Below are 21,062 nucleotides of genomic sequence, written 5' to 3'. Positions count from 1 at the left end.
CATTTTTGATGATCGAATTCTTGACGGTTTAGAATTTATCTAATGGAGTCTCGTTGTAAAGTATAGCTTCTAAACCAACCAAGAATCCTTTCATACAAAAATTTAGGTTGTCACATGTACAAACCCCAAATAAGAATTAACCGAAGTATTTAGACTTCGGGTCATCTCACAAGGAATTGCAATGAAGTGCTCAATTATTAACTATGAAGGGGGTAAGGGAGTTGGTTTTATATTTTTGCAAGAAAATAAAGGACAAGAAAAATTAAATGACAAGAAAGTAAAATGATAAGAACAAAAAAATAAAGGAAAAGAACTCTTAGCTAGACATAGGTAATTGAGATCACCATCCTTGTCTACAAACCATATATTGATAATTACGAGAGGCCAAGCTCATTAAGTCTACTTCCAAAAGTCTTAAGTACGTAATATCTACTCCTAGACTTGAAGTACGTCAAATGGCTTTGATCACATCAACCCATAAGTCCCAACCTACCTACTAATTAGATTAGTAGTGGGTTGGCGTCAATGAGTATCCAATTGATCACCAAGGGTTCTCAAATCACCAATTCAATGAGACCCAATGACTCAAGGTCACTCAATTCCCTTAGCCTAGGCCAAGAGTCAAGAAAACTACTCAAAAACTAAAGGAAACATTTTAACAAACACCTAGTGTGCAAGGAAAGTAAGCATCATAAAATGCAAGAATTAAGGAAACCCATAACTATCATTATCAAGAAATCAATAATAGCAAGCAAGATCAACATACAAGAACATGGAAATATATAATTGCATTAAAGAAAATTAAGATCCAATAACGTGCATCAACATAAAAGAGAGCGAAATAAGAAATTAACAAGAGAAACTACAAGATCAAAGACAATAGAACATTAAAATATCAAGAGAGTTGAAATCAAAACAAGAATTGAAAGACAAATTTGAGAGTGATTAACCTAACTCTACCCTAATTTCTATCCTAAATCTAGAGAGAGGAGAGAACCTCTCTCTCTAGAATTCTACCCTAAAACATGATGAAAAACTAAACTATGACTACTTTGTTCATTCCCCCTTCAATCCTTGGGTTCAATAGCATCAGAAATGAGTTGGATTGGGCTCAAAATGAGCTAGAAATTGCTGGGGACGATTTCACCAAAGTGGACCCACGGGCAGAATCGACGCGCACGCGTACATGGCGTGTGCGCGCCCCTGAGCACGAAGTAACATATGGAAAATTTTATATCATTTCGAAGCCCCGGATGTAGCTTTCCAATGCAACTGGAACCGCCTCATTTGGACCTCTGTAGCTCAAGTTATGGTCGATTGAATGCGAGAAGGTCAGGCTTGACAGCTTTACGGTTCCTTCATTTCTTCATGAGTTCTCCCACTTTGCATGCTTTTTTCCTCACTTCTTCCATCCAATACTTGCCTTATGAACTTGAAATTACTCAACAAACACATCAAGGCATCGAATGAAATTAAAGTGAATTAAAATCACCAATTTTAGGGCCTAAAAAGCATGTTTTCACATTTAAGCACAAATCAAGGGAGAATTGCAAAACCATGCTATTTCATTGAATAAATGTGAGAAAAGGTGATAAAATCCCGCAAATTAAGCACCAGATAAACCACAAAATCGGGGTTTATCAAGGAGGATGCCCGTCCACTTCATCATCCGGGGCAGGCACTATCTTGCCATCCTCTACCACATTGTCCAAGTTGAAGAGAGTCAGGTCAAGTTCAGGGGCTAGAACTTGGACCTGTGCCTTTAAATTTTCATAAGCACCCGTCACAGCATCTACCATATGACCCTGGAGATCGGCCTAATCTGCATGGGCAGAAGCAAGTCTCTCCTTCAACTCCAACAACTCAGCATAAGTACGGGTATAACGTTCCTTGTGTTTCTTCGCCATCTCCTCTGCCAAGTTTGCAGCTGCCTCAGCCCTGGTAGCCCGGGACTTTTCCTTCTCCAAATCCAACTCCAGCTTAATTACCCTGGCATCAAGCTCATCCTTCACCCCCTTTATTCTATTGAAACCCAATTTAGCATCCTCCAGAAAAGCCTTAGTCGCATGGACTGGGGAACCCAGAACAGTACGGAATAGGGCTGCACCCATATGGGCCATCCGAATACTGTTAGTGGTGATGAAATTCAAGTGATGAAGGATGGACACATCCTCCATTGGAAGTCGACCATAAGGAGCAATTTGATTATCAACAAACCCCACAGCATCAAAATTAGGGGCATCTAAGTCATAAAGATCCACAGTCTTCTGTTTTTTAGGAGGAGGACCAGCAGTAGGAGAAGAGACAGCACCAGAGGTTGACTGGAGAGGAGCAGAAAGAACCAGACGAACCTGAGGAGTCGGGATGATTTTCCTCGGCCTAGAAGTGTCCAAGGTCGGCTTCCTCGGAGGAACTTGAGTGGATCATTCTCCAGAAGCCTTCGCCGAGATGTTTTAAGCTGCAGTCGCCTTCTTAGCCCGACGATAAGCCTCTATGGAATCTTTAGACTTCACCATTTCTGAAAAAGGAAAACAGCAAAATCAAGTCACAAGTAAGAAAGGGATAGATTGGCAAACAAACAAACAAATAAAGAAAAGCTAAAAAAGAAGTCGGCAACTACCCAATTCAGCCCGAAGAAGGGAAGGATCTCCTAGAAATTTCTTCGTGTCGAGATGGGGAAGCTCTCCCCAATTCTCCTCCAACACATGCACAAAGGCCTGCACGACCTCATCCAGACTTTCCCAAGAATACCTAGCCACTACAACATTCTTTTGCCAGCACAAAGGGAAGGTAGGTTCATTATTTTCATCCAAAAAGAAGGGCCGAGCTCCCTCAACAGCTCGGACCTTGAAATAGTAATTCTTAAAATCCCTAAAAGACTCGTCATACATGGAGAACACTTTCTTTCCTTGGGTAGCTCGGAAGGAAATCCAGGAAGCTTTCTTCTTAGCTACCCCAGCCTTCGTCAACACAAAAAGATTAAGAGAGTTTGGGTAGGTCGGATATCCAGTTCCTGACATAACAATTGGAAGATTTTTATGAAACCCCATGAGTTCGGATGGAGCTGAGAAGGAGCTACATTGCAGGACCACAACAGCTCGGTCTCAAAAGAGGTAAAAGAAATGGTAATATTCAATTGACTGAAGAAGCAGTCATAAGCATAGAAAAAAGGACGTTCCCTTTGAGTCAATAGAGGAAAACTAACCCTCTCCTCAAGGTCAGGTGACACTAACTCATAATTTTTCTCCTGGTCCCGATTACTTCAAATCTTATGGTGTCTCCTAAGTTACACATAGTACTCAAGGTCAGCCACAGTAACACACATCAAAACAATAGAGTCCAGCCAATCAGACATGCCATCCAGGATCTTAGTAGACATCTCAACAATATTTTTGCTGGAAGACATGGGTCAACTATTTCTACAGTAAGAAAAAAAATGGGGTTACTACCAAACAACTCAGGCAAATAAGGAAACAGCTTGGACAATAACATATGAACATCAAGAGTCAGATACGGCAGTAAAAGGGAAATCCCAGGACTCACACTAAAGTCCAGGGGCACCCTTTGGAGGCAAGAACCCGGAAAGAAAGAAATCGACAGTCTATCCCCTAACATCTCTCAAACAAGAAAACACAATCCTTCTCTGGCAATGACACTCCACACAAAACAGCAAGAAAGTCATCATCACCAACAAAAAGTTTATCAACAAAAACCAACTGACAATTTATCATCAAAGCGACAAAAAGTTTTCAAAGCTATAACCTCAATATACCAACAAATCCGCAAAAGCCAAGACTTTGATCAGGGGGATACAACCACGAAAAGAGACAGAAATTCTGAAAAACAAAAAAACCCTAAGGAGGCGAAAACTATCAGGCGCACGTCACAGCAAAAGAGTGTAGGGATCACCACAAAGATGCAAGCTTTTTCAGAAAATCATGAAAACAAAATGTCAAAAAGAAAGACACAATCTTTTTTCGAAGTGGTCAAGATTCTCAGAGACAAAATTGGTAAAAATCACATGCAACAGTGGAGACATACAACAAGGCGACTAACGAAAACATAAAAGGGAAAGAAAATACCAACCTGTAGAGGAAGAAGAAGAAAGCGCGAGGGAAGGATCAGGAAGAAACAGCGACGAATCCACACCAACAATCGCTTTCGAAGCAAGGAAAGGGGGAAGCACGAAGAAGTGAAAACAGAGAGGGTAGAGGAACGAAGCACTGTAGCGAGCAAAAGCAAAGTGAAAGGAGAGGAGAAACTGAAAGATGAGGCTTAAAAATTCAAAATGAAATGAAAAAGAGGGAAAGAAGGTAACAGCAAAAGAGGAGTTAATGAGCATTTAACCCTCACACATTCCCAAGAAAGCGCAAACGTGCGCTACAATTAAAGAGAAAAAAGAAAAAAATGCTCCGCATTCAAGACCCAGCAAGAGTCATACTGGAGATCGATCCAAAGCGAAATGCTCGAGCTCGATTTCCTCAAAAGGATCGAAGTCTAAAGGACATGACCTTAAGGGAAAAGTCAAGCTCAAGTAGGGGCACTGTTCATACCCTGGGTCGAGCTGTCCGACCCAAGCTGATTGAAGACAAAGCGACCGACCTCTTCAGGTCGGGTCTCCCGACCTCTTCTTTTAAGAGTTTGGCCAAATCTCCACAAGAAGCCCAAGCAGGCCCAAACAAAGGGACAAAGCCCAATCTAAAGGCAGCTAAAGCCTAGAAAGATAAACGCAGTTCCCCTTAGAGATAAGATGACTTCACTTAAAGATAAGATAAGATAACTAACTTATCTTATCTAGAAAGGTCAGCCCACACTACTATAAATACACTGGAGCACCCAGGTATAACTGATACTCTGATTCTACTAAAATCCTGCTTAAAGCCCATGCTAACTTAAGCATCGGAGTCCCTTGCAGGTACCACCACCCTCCGGTGATCAACGATCAGCAGCATCACCAGATCCAACAAATCCGACACGATAGCTCTGGCCACCATAGCAGATCTCATCCGAGATCGACCTTTAGTTTTAGGTAACCCTCAGAACAAGTATGCTAGCCTAGGTGTGTGTGTTTTCACTTTCACTAGTGTTAAATGCTTGTTTATCCCCTGAGTCTTTTCAATTTGAATAAAAGAAATGGTTGAACAGAAATGGAATAGTTCTTTTTTAGCAAGAAGTGAAATAACAGTAAGTGGTGGTATATATGTTTGATTGTGTAGTAGCTCACTTATAATGAATAAAAGGATAGACTATCTCCCTTTTTAGTATAAACTAGCATGCTGTCTATGAATCTTAGCAAATAAGGGTCCTTGGATGAAAGAAAAACAAATAGAAAGAAAGAAAAAGAAAAGCCAAAAGTGGCAACCAAAAATAGAAGAAAGCAAAAGAATAAGGCTAGACGCCAATAGCTTGGACCTTAGGACATATGCTTGTAGTGTCTTTGTACTAGGATCTTCTTGGATGATTAGGTTCTATGAAGAGCTTTAACACTTGTTAACTTGGATTAGCTAACCCGGGATTATTAACCGAAAGTCCATTATCAAGAGCAACCTAGTTACAAGGCATTTAGTAACCCAAAGAGGTGCTGGGCACCAATGTCTTAAGAAGAATTGTGAGCCAAGTGTCTGTAGCGAATATGTGTTGAGTGAAAATAAGATAAGAAGCTGCTACAACACATGACACTAAGCTACAAGCAATGTTCTGAAAACCGGTTCGAACCGGCCGGTCGAACCGGTTGAACCGCGAACCGATGAGAAAAACGATTCGGTTATATGCTAAAACCGAAAAAAATGAAAACCGTTGTTGAACCGCTAAAACGGCCGGTAACCGGTCAGTCGAACCGAACCGGGACCCGGCCGGTTTTTTTCACTTTGCCCAAAAACTCTCAAAACGCGTCGTTTAGCACTCAGTAACCCCAACCTTACCCGTTACCAACCCTAACTCACTCCAACACTCTCTCCAACGGCGCAGCAACAGACCCTCCCTCGTCCTTCCCATCACCCTCGAGCTAACCGTTCCTCTCAACGTCGGCGAGCTCAGTCCCTCCTTTTCGTTCAGCCGCCGGACTACTCCTGACGCCGTCGCTGGTTGGAGCTTCGAAGCTCACTCAGTCCCTCACTCAGCTAACGTTTCAGACTCTCAGCAGTGGAAGCATAGTCGCCGGGTTCGTCTCCTGCCTCCGTCGCGAAGCTTTGTTCCACCGTCGCCAGCTCTCCGTTTCCAGCGCCGTCATCCTTCCTTGCATTTGAATCTGTAATTGAGCCTCTGTTTGATTTTGATTCTGATCTGTTTTTATTCTGAACTTTTTTATTCTGATTGTTGGTTTGATTCTGATTTATTTTTATTCTTCCGTCGTCCTCCCTATTGTTGATTCTGATTTGTTCTTTGGTTGGGTTGTTAATTTTATTTTTTTTACTTTGAACTTTTTGTTCTGGTTTTTTTATTAGTTGCCAAATCAGAAGGTACAATTTAGTATTACTGTTATGGCTGATTTGGATTTGCTGAGGAAGATTCAAGATTTATTATCCCTCTCTTGAGTTGAATGAAGTTTTTGTCAAAGTTAAAAGAATGTATCTGAGCAATTGCAACATGCATTATTACTATTACACACAGCAATTTGATGATTTGTTTGATCTTTGTTGCCTGTGTTGGTATGTGTTGATGGCCTGGAGTTTTGAGCTATTTGTTAGATATGAGTTTAGATTGTGATAAATTTTGATAATTGTTATGTTTTGAGAAAGTTTAGCTCAGTGATTACGATGAGCTTAATTGCAGAAGAGGTCTTGCTACTTTGTTGAATTTTGAGGTATACATACTTGCTTCTCTCGCTGTCTTTGTCTGTCTCTCCTTCTGCAACCATTGTCTCTTTTATAGTGATATCTGATATGTGGTCAAATTGCTTCTCTTTAATATCATGGTTACTAAAATTCAATTAATCTTTCCCCTAATCTGATGAGAACTCGATCAACCAAATTGGATTTCAATAGAACAGTTACATAAATATAAAGACATAGAATTGAAACTGAAATTGAAATTTATAATCAGACATGGAATTACAATCGACAGATTTGAAAAAGAAATAATAAACGGGGATACTTATCCCCTTATATAACCTACATGCTTGTTACATATACTTAGAGAAATAATATCCGAGGATACTTATATAACCTACATGCTTGTTACATAGATCTAGAGAAACTTACAGTATATGCTTAATCGAACTAAACAGCCCTAATAAAATCTATGACAAAGAAGGGGTTTTAACTTTTAACAAGAGTAATTGTAGTGAGAACATGTATGTAGTGAAGCTATGCGAACTCTGATTCAAGTAATTCAACCGTGAACTGAAATGGTGATATAGTGATATAGTTTTTTTGTGAACTGTGAAGTGTGAACTGATATAGTGATATAGTGATTGAATAAATAATTGAATATTGTTCTTGCTATTTTAATTTTCAGTTTTGATTGATCTTATTAACTTGTTAATTTGATAAATTATTGTTTTGGTGTTGTTCTTGACCTTTTGACTTTTATATTGTGTTTTGCTGTTATTGATTTAATAAATTGTTCATTGAGTGGAAGATGAAAATTTTCCATGATAAACCTACTCTTGCCATGTTAAACCTGTCATGTTAAACCTATTCAATTCATTTCATTATTGGCATTCATAACAAGGCCTCTCATCTCCTCTGTTTGTTCTGTTAGGCATATCCACAAACAAGTCTCGCAAGCCACAAGGGTTTACATAAGTGAGGGATTAATGTAGCAAAACTGCAGCAAGTTATAGCGGATTTTGATGATTGATGATAAACTTAGATGTTGTCATTTTATGTTTGGTTGGTTGTTTTTGTTATTTGATTTTTGAGTATGTATTTGAATGAGATTATAACATTTTGGTTTATGTAGTACTTTTAATTTGGATGATATTTTAAAATTTATATTAGACTATAATTATGTTTTAGTGTGTTTATTTATATTTTATTTATTATTTTATTATAAAACGGTTTTTTCGGTTCAACCACGGTCAAACCGGTTGAACCTATAAACCAGTAAACCAGTAACTAAAACGGTTCGATGACCGGTTCGGTTTTCAGAACCTTGGCTACAAGTGAGAAATAAGCTCACAGGAAAAGAGAAACAAAGAAAAGCAATTACCAAGGATGAGTGAATAATAAGAGGTCACAGCAGTATGTTAGTTGATGCTTAAAGGAGACATTCTAGTCCTAAGGATTAATAAGAAGTGAACTACAACATTTTCTGCATAGAACCCCATGAACTACTAAAAATGACTTGCTGATATGAACATCACTTTTTGTTTCATTCTTTCTTCTCAATAATTCAGTACTTGCTTAGGGACAAGTAAGATTTAAGTTTGGTGTTGTGAAGCCAGGGCATCTTAGGCTAGTTTCACTAGCCTTTTTCTTTGTTTTTAATAAGTTTTATGCACTTTCTTGAGTTATAAGTAAGCAATTGGGGTAGAAATTTATGCATGCCTAGATTCATCCAACCATAGTTAATTTGATGCAATTTCATGAGAATTATGCTTTAATTACTTGTATGCTAAGAATGATGAGAATTCTTATGACTTTAGCAAGGCTTTGATGCATGTATTGGTTGATGACAGGTGAAGGAAGGCATGGAAGGAAGTTGAAGAAGAAGCATGAAAAGATGAATGATGGAGGGCGGAAATCAGCCAATTAAGAAATCAATATAGAAATACGTTGCGAGTATAGTTCTTAACCAGCAAAAATCCGCTCATCAATTTAGAAAGGTTGTCACAAATTTAGAATAAAAATACTGGGAGTATGAATCCCAGTCGTCTCCCAACGAGTTGACAAAAGGGTGCTATCTTATTAATCAGGAGTTTTCCGAGAAATTTGAGAGTTGAATGACAGAAAATAAATAATTATAAATTAAAAGAGAATTATATATTCAGAATAAAAAGCCTTGACTGGGGGAATGATTAATTGGAAGTTCTATCCTTGTTAGAATTCTCTCAAGTGTAGTATAAAGAGGTTGTTATTTTCAATTAGTTAACCCTTACTAAATAAAGGGAAGTTAAGTGATTGAGCTAACTCTTATTCGCAAATCCTAGTCCTCTCCCTTGGGAAGGTCTAGCGTTAGTAAATAGAGAATTAGCCAACAACTTCCAATTTAACTAATCACTTGAGCATTCCAACTCAAGTGTCTCCTTTTAATCAACCCCCATGTCAAGTTGGGAGTATACTCCATTGACATGAAAATTACTTGCACAGAATTGAAAAGGGAATAAAAGGAAGACATGATAGACAATAACTACAAATTAATTAAAAGTAAAAGTAGTTCTTTGCATTAATAAATTCTAAAAACAACCCAATTATAACTCTAAACAAGAATTAAGAATATAGAAGAGTAAGGGAATAAGAAAACAAACTAGAATAATAACTTCAATGGAGGTTATGACTCTTCTCAATATCCAAAGCAAAAGCATAAAACTAATAAACTATGAATGTAAAGAAAACCTAGAGGAAGAGTGATTTTCTCTCTAGATTTAGATCTAAAACTAAAACTATGCTAATGAGAATGTGTGTTGAGTCTCTGCATATTCCCTGGCTATAGTCTGTGTTTTTGGGCCAGAAACTAGGTCAAAACTCCGCCCAAAATTGCCCCTAGTGTTTTCTGTTATTTCTGCAGATTGCGCATGTCACGCGTACGTGTCAATCACTCATACGCGTTGCTGGTCATCTTCGTGTGTCACGCGTACACGTCATGCACGTGCACGCGTCGTCTTGCAGAACTCCAATCCACGCGTAGGCGTCAGGTACGCGCATGCGTCGCTGTGAAAATCTCCAGATCATGCGCACGCGTGAGCCATGCGTGCGCGTCGATGCTCGCTGGTTGTCTCCTTTATTTCTTATGCTCCTTCCATTTTTGCAAGCTTCCTCTCTATCCTCTAAGCCATTCCTACCCTATAAAGCCTAAAAGCACTGAACACACAGATCACGGCATCGAATGGTATAAAGAAGGATTTAAAATACACAAATTAAAGGCTTAGGAAGCATGTTTTCAATTATGGGACAAAACTAGGAAGGAATTGTAAAACCATGCAAATTGTATGAATAAGTGGGCAAAGACTTGATGAAACCACTCAATTGAATACAAGATAAACCATAAAATAGTGGTTTATCAACCTCCCCGCACTTAAACATTAGCATGTCCTCATGCTTAGCTCAAGGAGATTAAAAGACTAAACAAGGGAAAGTAAGACTCATGAAATGCAACCTATGTATGAATGCAACTATATGCCAAGATGATTCTGCCTACTTGGTTAAAAGTAAATAAGTTCTTCAAGACAAACATAAATCAGATATCACTAATTAAAATCATACAGTGAAGACAAGTAAACTTGTAAGAAGACAGCTTAATGTGGCAGAAATTGGCGAGTTAAGAAATTGTTATAAGAGATACGTTGCAAGTACAGTTCTTAACCAACCAAAAATCCACTTATCAATTTAGAAGGGTTGTCACAAAATTAAAATTAAAATACTGGGAGTATGAATCCCAGGTCGTCTCCCAACGAGTTGCAGAAAGATGTGCTATTTTATTAATTAGATGTTTTCAAAAAATGGTTGAGTTGATAAACAAGAAATTAAATCAGAGAATTTATGTAATTTAAATAAAAACCTTGACCGGGAGTAGATTATTTGGAAGCCCTATCCTTGATGGAGTTCTCCCAAGATAAAAGTGATAATTAAAGGTTTCCTGCTCAGTTATTGTTCACACCCTGGGTCGAGCTATCCGACCCGGGATGTTCAGTAACAAAGCGACCGACCTCTTCAGGTCAGGCTATCCGACCTCTTCTCAAAAGAGGTCGGCCAAATCGACAGGAAACCCCAGTAAAGGGCCCAAATAGAGGAACACGACCCAAATCTAAAGGAAGTCCAAGCCTATAGAGATCAGGGCGGTTCCCTTGAAGATAAGCTGACCTCAACTCAAAGATAAAGATAAGATAAGATAACTAACTTATCTTATCTAAAAAGGTCACTCCACACCATTATAAATACACTGGAGCACCCAGGTATAACTCATACTCTGATTCTACAATAAACCTGCTTAATACCCGTGCTAACTTAAGCATCGGAGTCTCTTGCAGGTACCCCCCACCCTCCGGTGACCAAGGATCAGAAGTGCAGCCAGTCCAACAAGTCAGACACAATAGCTCTGGCCGCCACTAGCCAGCCAGACACGTCATCTCCGACCAGTATAGAAGATCTCATCCGAGATTGACCTACAGTTTTAGGTAACCCTCAGAACATTGGCGCCGTTGCCGGGGAACCTGGAAGTCATCCCATCCCCATGGCGGACGACCATGACAACGACCACAATTCAGATCTAGAGGACAGAACGCCGCACAAAAACGCGGACACTACACCAAAAGATACTCCAGAATCTAACGAAGACAAAAACTCATCGAATCTAGGAGTAATAGAAGTACTTCAGAATCGTTTAAAGCAACTTGAAAAAGAAAGCCAGCATCAACGAGAAGTTAGCAAGGATCTATAAAGAGAGGTAAGGCGACGTCGAGAGTTAGAAGATAAAATCCTACAACTCGAAGCCGATCTCAAAGCAAAGGCTACCCGGACCACCCCTGAGGACAATTCACGCAAAGATCAAGATCCATTCACTAGGGACATCATGAAAACTAAAATTCCTAAGGACTTAAAACTCTCGGATATGACTCTGTATGATGGCACTACAGATCCCAACCATCACCTCAGCAACTTCAGAAACAGAATGTACCTCACCGACGCCTCGGACGATGTTCACTGCAAAGCTTTTCCAACGACTCTCACGAAGACAACAATTAGATGGTTCGATAATTTATCTCCTAAGTCCATCTCAAGCTTTGACGACCTAGCCAAAAAAATTCCTGGCTAGATTCTCCATCCAAAAAGACAAGGCCAAGCACACCCCCAGTCTACTAGGAATCAGGCAAGGAGATCGGGAAAGTCTTCGCAATTACATGGAGAGATTCAACAAAACATGCCTAGACATACAAAGCTTGCCAACAGAGGCCACCATCATGGGCCTCATCAATGGCCTACGAGAGGGACCTTTTAGCCAATCTATATCGAAGAAATATCCCACATCTCTGGATGAGGTGCAGGAGCGAGCGGAAAAATATATCAACATGGAAGAAAACTCTCGGTTGGGAGAAGCCTCAAAATCCGGATTCTCCTACCGAGACAAAGATAAAGAATCCAAAAAAAAAGGAAGATCGACAAGGGGAGAAAATTAAAAAATATCACAATTACACTCCTCTTAGGGTATCCCTGGTAGATGTCTACAAATAAGTCTGCCATACAGAAAAGATACCCCCAGCTCGATGATAAACCCTGATTTCGTGGTTTATCTTGTGCTTATTTTGGGGGATTTTATCAATATTTCTCACACTTATTCACAAGAAATGCATGGTTTTGTGTTCACTTCCCAATATTGCTCTATGATGAAAAACATGCTTATTTTACCTTAAAATTGCCATATTTTAATCCTCTTCTATTGTCATTCGATGCCGTGATATCTGTGTTGAGTAATTTCAGGAATTATAGGTTAGGAATGACTCAGAAGAGAGGGAGAAAGCATTTACAAAAAGGGAGGAACATGAAGAATTGAAGTCTTAGGAGCAGCAGCATCGGCGCGCCCGCGCACTCCACGCGCTCGCGTGGATGGAACTGACTAGAAGCGGCGCCAAGGATGGACGCATCCGCGCAGATTGGAAGATTTCCATCGACGCACACACGCAACTGGCGCGCACGCGTGGATCACAAAAGTAATCGGCGCACGCGCACACATGGCGCACACGCGTGAGAAGCTGCACGTGACCTCATTAAGAGAAATCGTGCCTGGCGATTTCTGAGGCCAAGGAGGCCCAATTTCAAGCTGTTTCTGCATGGAAAAGACCCAAGGATGCTTGGGGGGGAAAGGGGGATGACTCATTTGGAGACTAGGAGATAATTTTAGAGTTTTTTGGTTCTTTGGTGATTCTAGAGAGAGAAACCCTTGTTCCTCTCTAGATCTAGTTTCCATTTTGATTTTTCCTTGTTGATTTGTGAATTGGATTTGTTGATTACAGTTTTAATTGTTCAATTTAATTTCCTTGCTACAATCTTGCTTACATCTAGTGATAGTTTAATGATTCTTGTCAATTGTTATTTTACCCATTTCAAGAATATTGTGAATCTTGTTTTGTTGATGTTACATTGATGATTTCTATGTTTAATCTTGTTGATTGTTTGATTGTATGTTGATCATTGTTAGTGGGTATTTGTAGAATTCAATTTAATTACTATTTTGAACATGTCTCTTGTTAGCACTTACCAAGTGTTAGATGAATTGTTTACTTTGATTATAGAGTAGTTCCTTCTCACTCTTGGCCTAGGTCAAGGAAATTGGGTAAACTTGAGTCATTGGATCTAATGGATTTGATGATTTGGGAGCCCTAGGTGGTCAATTTGATACTCATTGACACCAACCCACTACTAATCTAATTAGTAGGTAGGTTGGGACTTATGGGTTGATGTGGCCAGGGCCATTTGACGTACTTCAAGTCTAGGAGTAGATATCACGTACTTAAGACTTGGGAGTAGACTTAATGAGCTTGGTTCCTCATAATTGTCAAGATGAAGTGTTGGACAAGGATTGTGACCCCAATTCCCATGTCTAGCCAAGAGTTATTTTTATCATTCATATTTGAAAACCGATTTCCAATTTCAAGTGTCTTAGTCATAGTTATTCGTTTAGCTTAAGGTAGAATTAAGTAGAATATTGCTTGCTCATTGGAATTGCTTAGTTTTTGCTTACGTAGTTGAATTCGTTTATTGCAATTTAAGATTACCTGCGTGTTGAGTTTTCCATTTATTTTCATGCTCATAACTCTCAACCCCAGATTTCTAACCAATGTCGAAGCACATGTTTGCCCATTCTTCGTGAGACGACCCGAGGTTTGAATACTTCGGTTATTTCTATTGTGTTGAACTTGTGACAACCAAATCTCTCTTCTAAATTTGAACCCCGAGGATTGTTGTTGGTAGGCTATACTCACAACGAGGTGATATTAAAGAGAAAAATCTTACCAATATAACATCCCTTGGTTGAACATTGTCAAATTTATGGCGCCGTTGCCGGGGAATGGTTGCAACATATGCCTTGATATTGGTTATGTGAATATGTGAATACTGTAGATATTTTTCTCTTTCAATACTTAGCTAAAGTTTAAATTTCTTTTGCAATTGTACTATGACTTTCAAGTTTGATGACTCGGTCTCAACCGAATTCTAGCTTAGCCAATTTTGATCCTGAAATTGAAAGAACTTTCTTGCACACTCGGCAAGCTAGAAGGCGATTGGACTACACGCCTAGTACTTCGGCCTCTCTTGAGGAAAACACCGAATCATTAGACGCCACCGAGGGTGACTTGGAGTCTGTTACTTCCTATTCCTCTATTGACACTACTAATACATCTTTGCATCCTACAAGTGAGCCATACATGGCGGAGCCACGCCGGATCACTTTGCATGAGCAAGGAGCTCCGGATATCATACTTCAACCGTTACAAGCAAGGTATCCTAACCTTGATCTAAACTTTGAGTTGAAGAGTAGCTTGATAAATCTACTTCCTAAGTATCATGGGTTGCCGGGTCAAGACCCCATCCGACATTTGAAGGATTTTCATGTTGCTTGTTCTACGGCTCGAAGGCATGGAGCCGATGAGGTAGCCATCATGGTTTTTGCCTTTCCTTTTTCTCTTGAAGCACAAGCAAAAACATGGTTTTATTCGCTACCGGATGATATTGTGACTAATTGGGATTTCCTGAGAAGAGAGTTTCTTGACAAGTTCTTCCCACCGGAGAAGACCGAGTACATCCGGAAAGAGATTTCGGGCATAATGCAAAGAGACCAAGAGAGCATGTATGAGTATTGGTCTCGGTTCAAAAGGCTATTGGAGTCATGTCCACATCACGGAATGACCACTCGCTTGCTCATTAGCTACTTTACCGGAGGTCTTTGTGCGAAAGATAGAAGATTGCTTATCGCCTCTAGTGGCGGATCCCTTTCGAAAAACAAGACGGAAGGAGAAGCTTGGGATTTGATAAAGGATGTCACCGAATCTACACAACACACAAGAGTGAGGAATAACCCCCTTAAGGGTGTGGTAGAACCGTCCCCCTCCGAAGCAAGTCTAACCAAGGCACTTGGGGATATGGCCACCATCCTTACACAAATTCAAAGAGATCAAAGGGAGTATTACTCCAGCAAAGCCATCCAAGCCCCTCTTCCGGTTGCTCAACTTGAAGGCCCTCCTAGGATTTGTGGATTGTGCTCTAGCACTACACATTACACCGACCAATGCCATCAAATTCAAGAGGAACATGCCCTTGTGGTAGCCAATGTGAATTACAACAACCGTCCACCATATCCTTCTCAAGGCCAAAATAACTACCACCAAGGTAGCAATCAACATCAAGGGTGGAGAGATAATTCACAAGGAAGCAATCAGAACCAAAGATGGAACAACCCTTCTTCTCATCACAATAACAACCAATCTTCATCCCAATACCACCACAATAACACTAACTACCAAGCCAACCAAAACCAAAACAACTACACCAAGTACCAAACACCACACCATAGACAACAAAACCAAACTCATACATCTTCCAACAATCAAGTTGATGAACTTAGAGCCACTATGGAAAAACGAGATAAGATCAACAAGGCTCAATTTGAGGCCTTGAACACTCAATTGACTAACCTCACCAACATACTCTCAAAGATGAACATGTCAAACCAACCACCAACTCTCAATAACAACACCACCCAACCCTCAAGTTCATCCAACCTTCCATCCCAACCCCAACCAAACCCAAGAGGCGGTCTCAATGCCATCACTCTACGGTCGGGGACTACATTGGAGGAGATACCCCCAAGAGTCATGGGAGAGATGCATGAGGAAGAGGTAGTTGTTGGAACTCCACATGAAGAAGAGGTGGTAGACAAAAGGCATGAGGAAGAAGGATTAAACCTCAAGGAACCCAAGAGGAAAGCCATAGTCAATGAATCAATTCCTATTCCATTTCCTTCCATGGTGAAGAAAGCAAAGAAGACACCGAAATTTGATTTAGACATGCTCCAAGTGTTCAAAAAGGTCGAGGTAACCATACCACTCCTTGACGCTATCCAACAAATCCCCAAGTATGCAAAATTTTTGAAAGACTTGTGTACACACAAGAGTAGAATAGGGGAATTGGAGACACTATCCTTGGGTAGTTCGATTTCTTCCTTGATGGAGCATATTCCAAGAAAATATGGTGACCCTGGACCGTGCTTAGTGTCTTGTTGTATTGGTGGATACACTTTTCATGACTGTATGTGTGACTTGGGAGCTTGTGTTAGCATCATGCCGCTTTCCATCTATGTGCGATTGAATTTAGCCCCATTGAAGAAGTCGGTGGCGAGGTTTGCCTTAGCCGATAAAAGTGTGATCACAGTAATGGGAATAGCTGAAGATGTACTTGTGGCAATTAAGGATTTGGTTTTTTTGGTTGACTTTTACATCCTTGAGATGCACCCAACGGAAGGTAGAAGCTCATCCTCCGTCCTACTTGGTAGACCTTTCCTCAAAACCTCCAAATTCAAGCTAGATGCTTTTACTGGTGTATATTCCTTTGGAGTTGGAGACAAGATTATCAAGTTCAATTTAGAGGAAGCCATGAAACATCCTCCCGAAGAACATTTTATGCTCCGATGCGACATAATTGATGAAGTGGTAGCGGAAGTACAAGAAGAAGATCATGACAAGTCGAGGTACCTCACCGTTGAGGACATAGATGACCAAGAGGATGAACTTAAAGAAGTTGTCAAGAATGAGTCTCACAAGCTTGATGAAATGGAACCTCATCTTGAGGTAGCAAGTGAACTGAAACCCCTTCCCTTCCATCTGAAATATGCATTCCTAGAAGACAACTGTGGGTTTCCAGTTATTATTGCCAGTGAACTCTCAAGTGAAGAAGAGAAAAAACTCCTAGACGTTCTAAGAAAGTACAAGAAAGCGATAGGATGGAGCCTTGCGGATATTGTGGGGATTGACCCGCATAAGTGCATGCAAAGGATATTTCGCCAAGATGGAGCCAAGCCGGTTCGGCAACCACAAAGGAGTCTCAACCCAACCATCCTTGACGTAGTGAAGAAAGAGGTCACCCGACTACTGGATGCGGATATCATATACCCTATTTCTGACAGTGAGTGGGTGAGCCCGGTTCAAGTTGTTCCTAAGAACTCGGGCATCACAACGGTCAAGAAGGAAGACGGAGAAATGGTCACTAAAAGAGTGCAAAATGCGTGGCGAGTATGTATTGACTAAGAAGATTGAATGCCGCCACACGGAAGGACCATTACCCCTTACCCTTCGTCGATCAGATGCTGGACCGCTTAGCAGGTAAATCTCACTACTGTTTTCTTGATGGATTTACTGGATATTTTCAGATACATATTGCTCCTAAAGATCAGGAGAAGACCACGTTTACATGTCCGTTTGGCACCTTTGCCTATAAAAGGATGCCATTTGGACTATGTAACGCACCTGCTACTTTTCAGCGGTGCATGATGAGTGTCTTCTCCGATCTAATGGAGAATTGTCTAGAAGTTTTTATGGATGATTTCAGCGTTTATGGTGTCTCATTTGATTGTTGTTTGGAGAGCTTGGCCAAGGTCCTAGCTAGATGTGTTGACACCAACCTTGTCTTAAATTTTGAAAAATGTCACTTTATGGTACAACAAGGCATAGTGTTGGGACATGTAGTATCTCATGAAGGCATTTCTGTGGACCCGACCAAGGTCGATGTTATTACTACTTTGCCTCACCCCTCATTCGTGAGGGAGGTCCGCTCGTTTTTGGGATATGCAGGATTTTATAGGCGCTTTATCAAGGACTTCAGCAAGATTGCCTTGCCATTGTCGCGCTTACTCCAAAAAGATGTGGATATTGAGTTTGACAGTAAATGTGTAAAAGCTTTTGAAGAGTTGAGGAAAATTCTCACCATAGCACCGATTGTGCGAGGCCCCAACTGGACGTTGCCGTTTGAGATAATGTGCGACGCGTCAAACTATGCTGTGGGTGCCGCGCTTGCACAGCGCGAGGGTAAACTTCCTTATGTCATTGCCTACTCTTCTAAGACACTAGATGCCGCACAATCCAACTATACCACTACCGAAAAAGAACTCTTAACCATTGTTCATGCCTTAGATAAATTCAGATCTTATTTGCTAGGTTCAAAGATAGTGGTATACACGGATCATGCAGCTTTGAAGTATTTATTGACAAAGAATGAGTCAAAGCCTAGGCTCATACGTTGGATCTTGCTTTTGCAAGAATTCGACATTGAGATTAGGAACCGGAGTGGATCTCAAAACCTGGTTGCGGATCATTTAAGCCGCATTGAGAATTTAAAAACTTATCCATTTCCGATCAATGACTCATTCCCATTGGAAAGTTTGCATGCTGTGTCAGCTAGTTTTCCTTGGTTTGCCCCAATGGCAAACTACTTGGTTGTAAGAATCTTCCCTCCCAACTTTTCGAAAAATCAAAGGGACAAGTTGAGGAGTGATTCCAAATATTACATTTGTGATGACCCTCACTTGTGGAAGAGAGGTGTAGACCAAGTAATCCGAAAGTGTGTCCCGGAATCCGAATTTCAACCAATTCTGGAAGCTTGTCATTCGTCCGACTGTGGTGGCCACTTTGGCCCACAAAGGACCGCTAAAAAGGTGTTGGATTGCGGATTCTGGTGGCCAACCTTATTCAAGGATGCTAATCGGCTATGTGTGTCTTGTCATCAGTGTCAAAAGTCAGGAAACATATCCCAAAGGGATGAAATGCCTCAGCAACCTATGTTGTTCTGTGAGATATTTGATGTGTGGGGCATTGACTTTATGGGACCATTTCCTAACTCTATTGGGTATCTGTACATTCTGTTAGCGGTTGACTACGTGTCAAAGTGGGTAGAGGCCGTGCCTACCCGCCTTGACGACGCTAACACCGTTGTTTCTTTCATTAGGAATCACATTGTATGCCGTTATGGGTCGCCACGAGCAATCGTGAGCGACCAAGGATCCCACTTTTGTAACAGGAAGGTAGAAGCATTGCTCAAGTGCTATGGAGTATCGCATAAAGTTACTACTGCTTATCATCCGCAAACAAATGGGCAAGCAGAAGTTTCCAACCGGAAAATCAAGAGAATCTTGGAAAAAGTGGTCAATCCATAAAGAAAGGATTGGAGCCTCTGGATAGGAGATGCACTATGGGCTTACAGAACGGCTTACAAGACTCCGATAGGAATGAGTCCCTTTCGGATCGTCTATGGTAAGGCATGCCACCTTCCGGTGGAGATTGAGCATCGAGCATACTGGGTGGTAAAGCAGTGCAACATGGATTTGGCCAAGGCAGGTGAAGCTAGGAAGTTACAATTAGAAGAGCTTGAGTGTTTGACGAACGAGTCATATGAGAATGCCCGAATTTACAAGGAAAAGACCAAAGCATTCCATGACCATCACATTCGGAAGAAGGACTTTAAAGAAGGAGATGAAGTCCTCCTCTACAACTCAAGGCTCCGATTTATGCCTGGCAAGCTCCGTTCTAGGTGGGAATGACCTTTTAAGATGAAAGAAATGAAGCCCTACGGAGTGGTGGAATTATTTGATCCCAAAGGTAAAGCGACTTTCAAGGTGAATAGGCATAGAGTGAAGAAATATCATGGTTGCAAACCTCCAAGGGAGCTAGAGGTGTACATATTGGAGGATGCACCAAGTAGAGATGAAGCTTGAGAAGAGGACCGTCCAACTTAAGGACGTTAAAGAAAAGTGCTTGGTGGGAGGTACCCCACCGTGGTAAGATCTTCCTTGTTTATACCATCTTGTAATATCTTTAATTCCTTGAATTTTATGATCTTTTGATGATTGATTGAGTGCTTAAGGATGCTAGCTTTGTTGATTCTGTTAGATAGGTAGAATGTTCATTTAGATAGGTTGTGAAAGAGATAAAGAAAACACAAAATTTTTCTTTGAAAAAGAGCACCGACGCGCAAGCGCACAGTGCGCGCGCGCGCCGGTTGCGAATTTCCATTTTCAGGCCAAAAACCCGAGAGTCAGGCCAACTTTGTGCCCAACTCGCGCCAGGCACCCACGCGTTTGCGTACATGCCGCCTGCGCGCACCATTGCCAGTTGACCATCGACGCTCAAGCGCACTATGCGCGCGCGCGCCGATGGAGCTATATGAAGTCTCTGGTACAAAAACCAGGGAGTTGTGTCACGATTGGGCCAACTTTGTGCCAAAACTGACGCGTCTGCGAGTATTGCGCGCCCGCACCATCTGTAGAATACCACAAGCACGCGCCCGCGCATGGTGCGCGTCCGCGCGCATGCCTCCCTGGGTCACCCTGGTACAAAAACCAGAGACTTGAGCCAGGTTTATGCCACTTTTGTGCCTGGGGCACAGCTCCTTTCGCGTGCACACGCCACTGACGCGTACGCGCCCTCAGTTAGCACCTTCACGACGCGTCAGCGCATCTTGCGCGCGCGCGCCATCTGCGCGAATCAGTTTAATACTTCGCGCCGTTTCACTCCTTTCTCACTCACATTCTCTTCTTTTTCTTTCTTAGTTCACTCTTCCCCTCTCTTCATCATTTCTCTTCTCTTCTTCTTCTTCTACAACCCACCACCATTGTCTCTGGCCACTCACCGGTGACAACCACCTTTTCCGGTGGCGCTACATTTCTCCTATTTTCTCTCTCATCTTCACAAAAGAAGATTCAACCTTGCTTTTTCATACTATTCAAGGTTTAACTTCTCCCTCCCCCTTTACCTTTGCTTTTTCTTATACTATTTCTTCTAATTAAAAATGCTTCTTATCATCTTACTTAGTTTCTCTTTTGCTTGATAATGATATTTCTTGTTTTTGTTTGCTTATTTGCCCTCTCTTTTCTTTGTTTCTCCATGGATGTTGAACTTGAACTTAATTTGCATTACTAGATCT

General features: G+C 41.1%; 1 long non-coding RNA gene across 1 annotated transcript; it reads left to right on the top strand.

The window, feature by feature from the left end:
* The first annotated feature begins 5,904 nt into the window (after positions 1-5,904).
* LOC112720839 (uncharacterized) lies at positions 5,905-7,957 on the top strand. The gene is made up of 2 exons (XR_003162393.2): positions 5,905-6,249; positions 7,702-7,957. It is a non-coding gene; the product is annotated as an uncharacterized lncRNA (long non-coding RNA).
* Positions 7,958-21,062: the final 13,105 nt, after the last annotated feature.

This window comes from Arachis hypogaea, chromosome 11 (assembly GCF_003086295.3).
Source record: "Arachis hypogaea cultivar Tifrunner chromosome 11, arahy.Tifrunner.gnm2.J5K5, whole genome shotgun sequence".
Lineage (NCBI taxonomy): Eukaryota > Viridiplantae > Streptophyta > Magnoliopsida > Fabales > Fabaceae > Arachis > Arachis hypogaea.
Note: the sequence above shows the minus strand (reverse complement) of the source record. Positions and strands in the feature narration are given on the sequence as shown.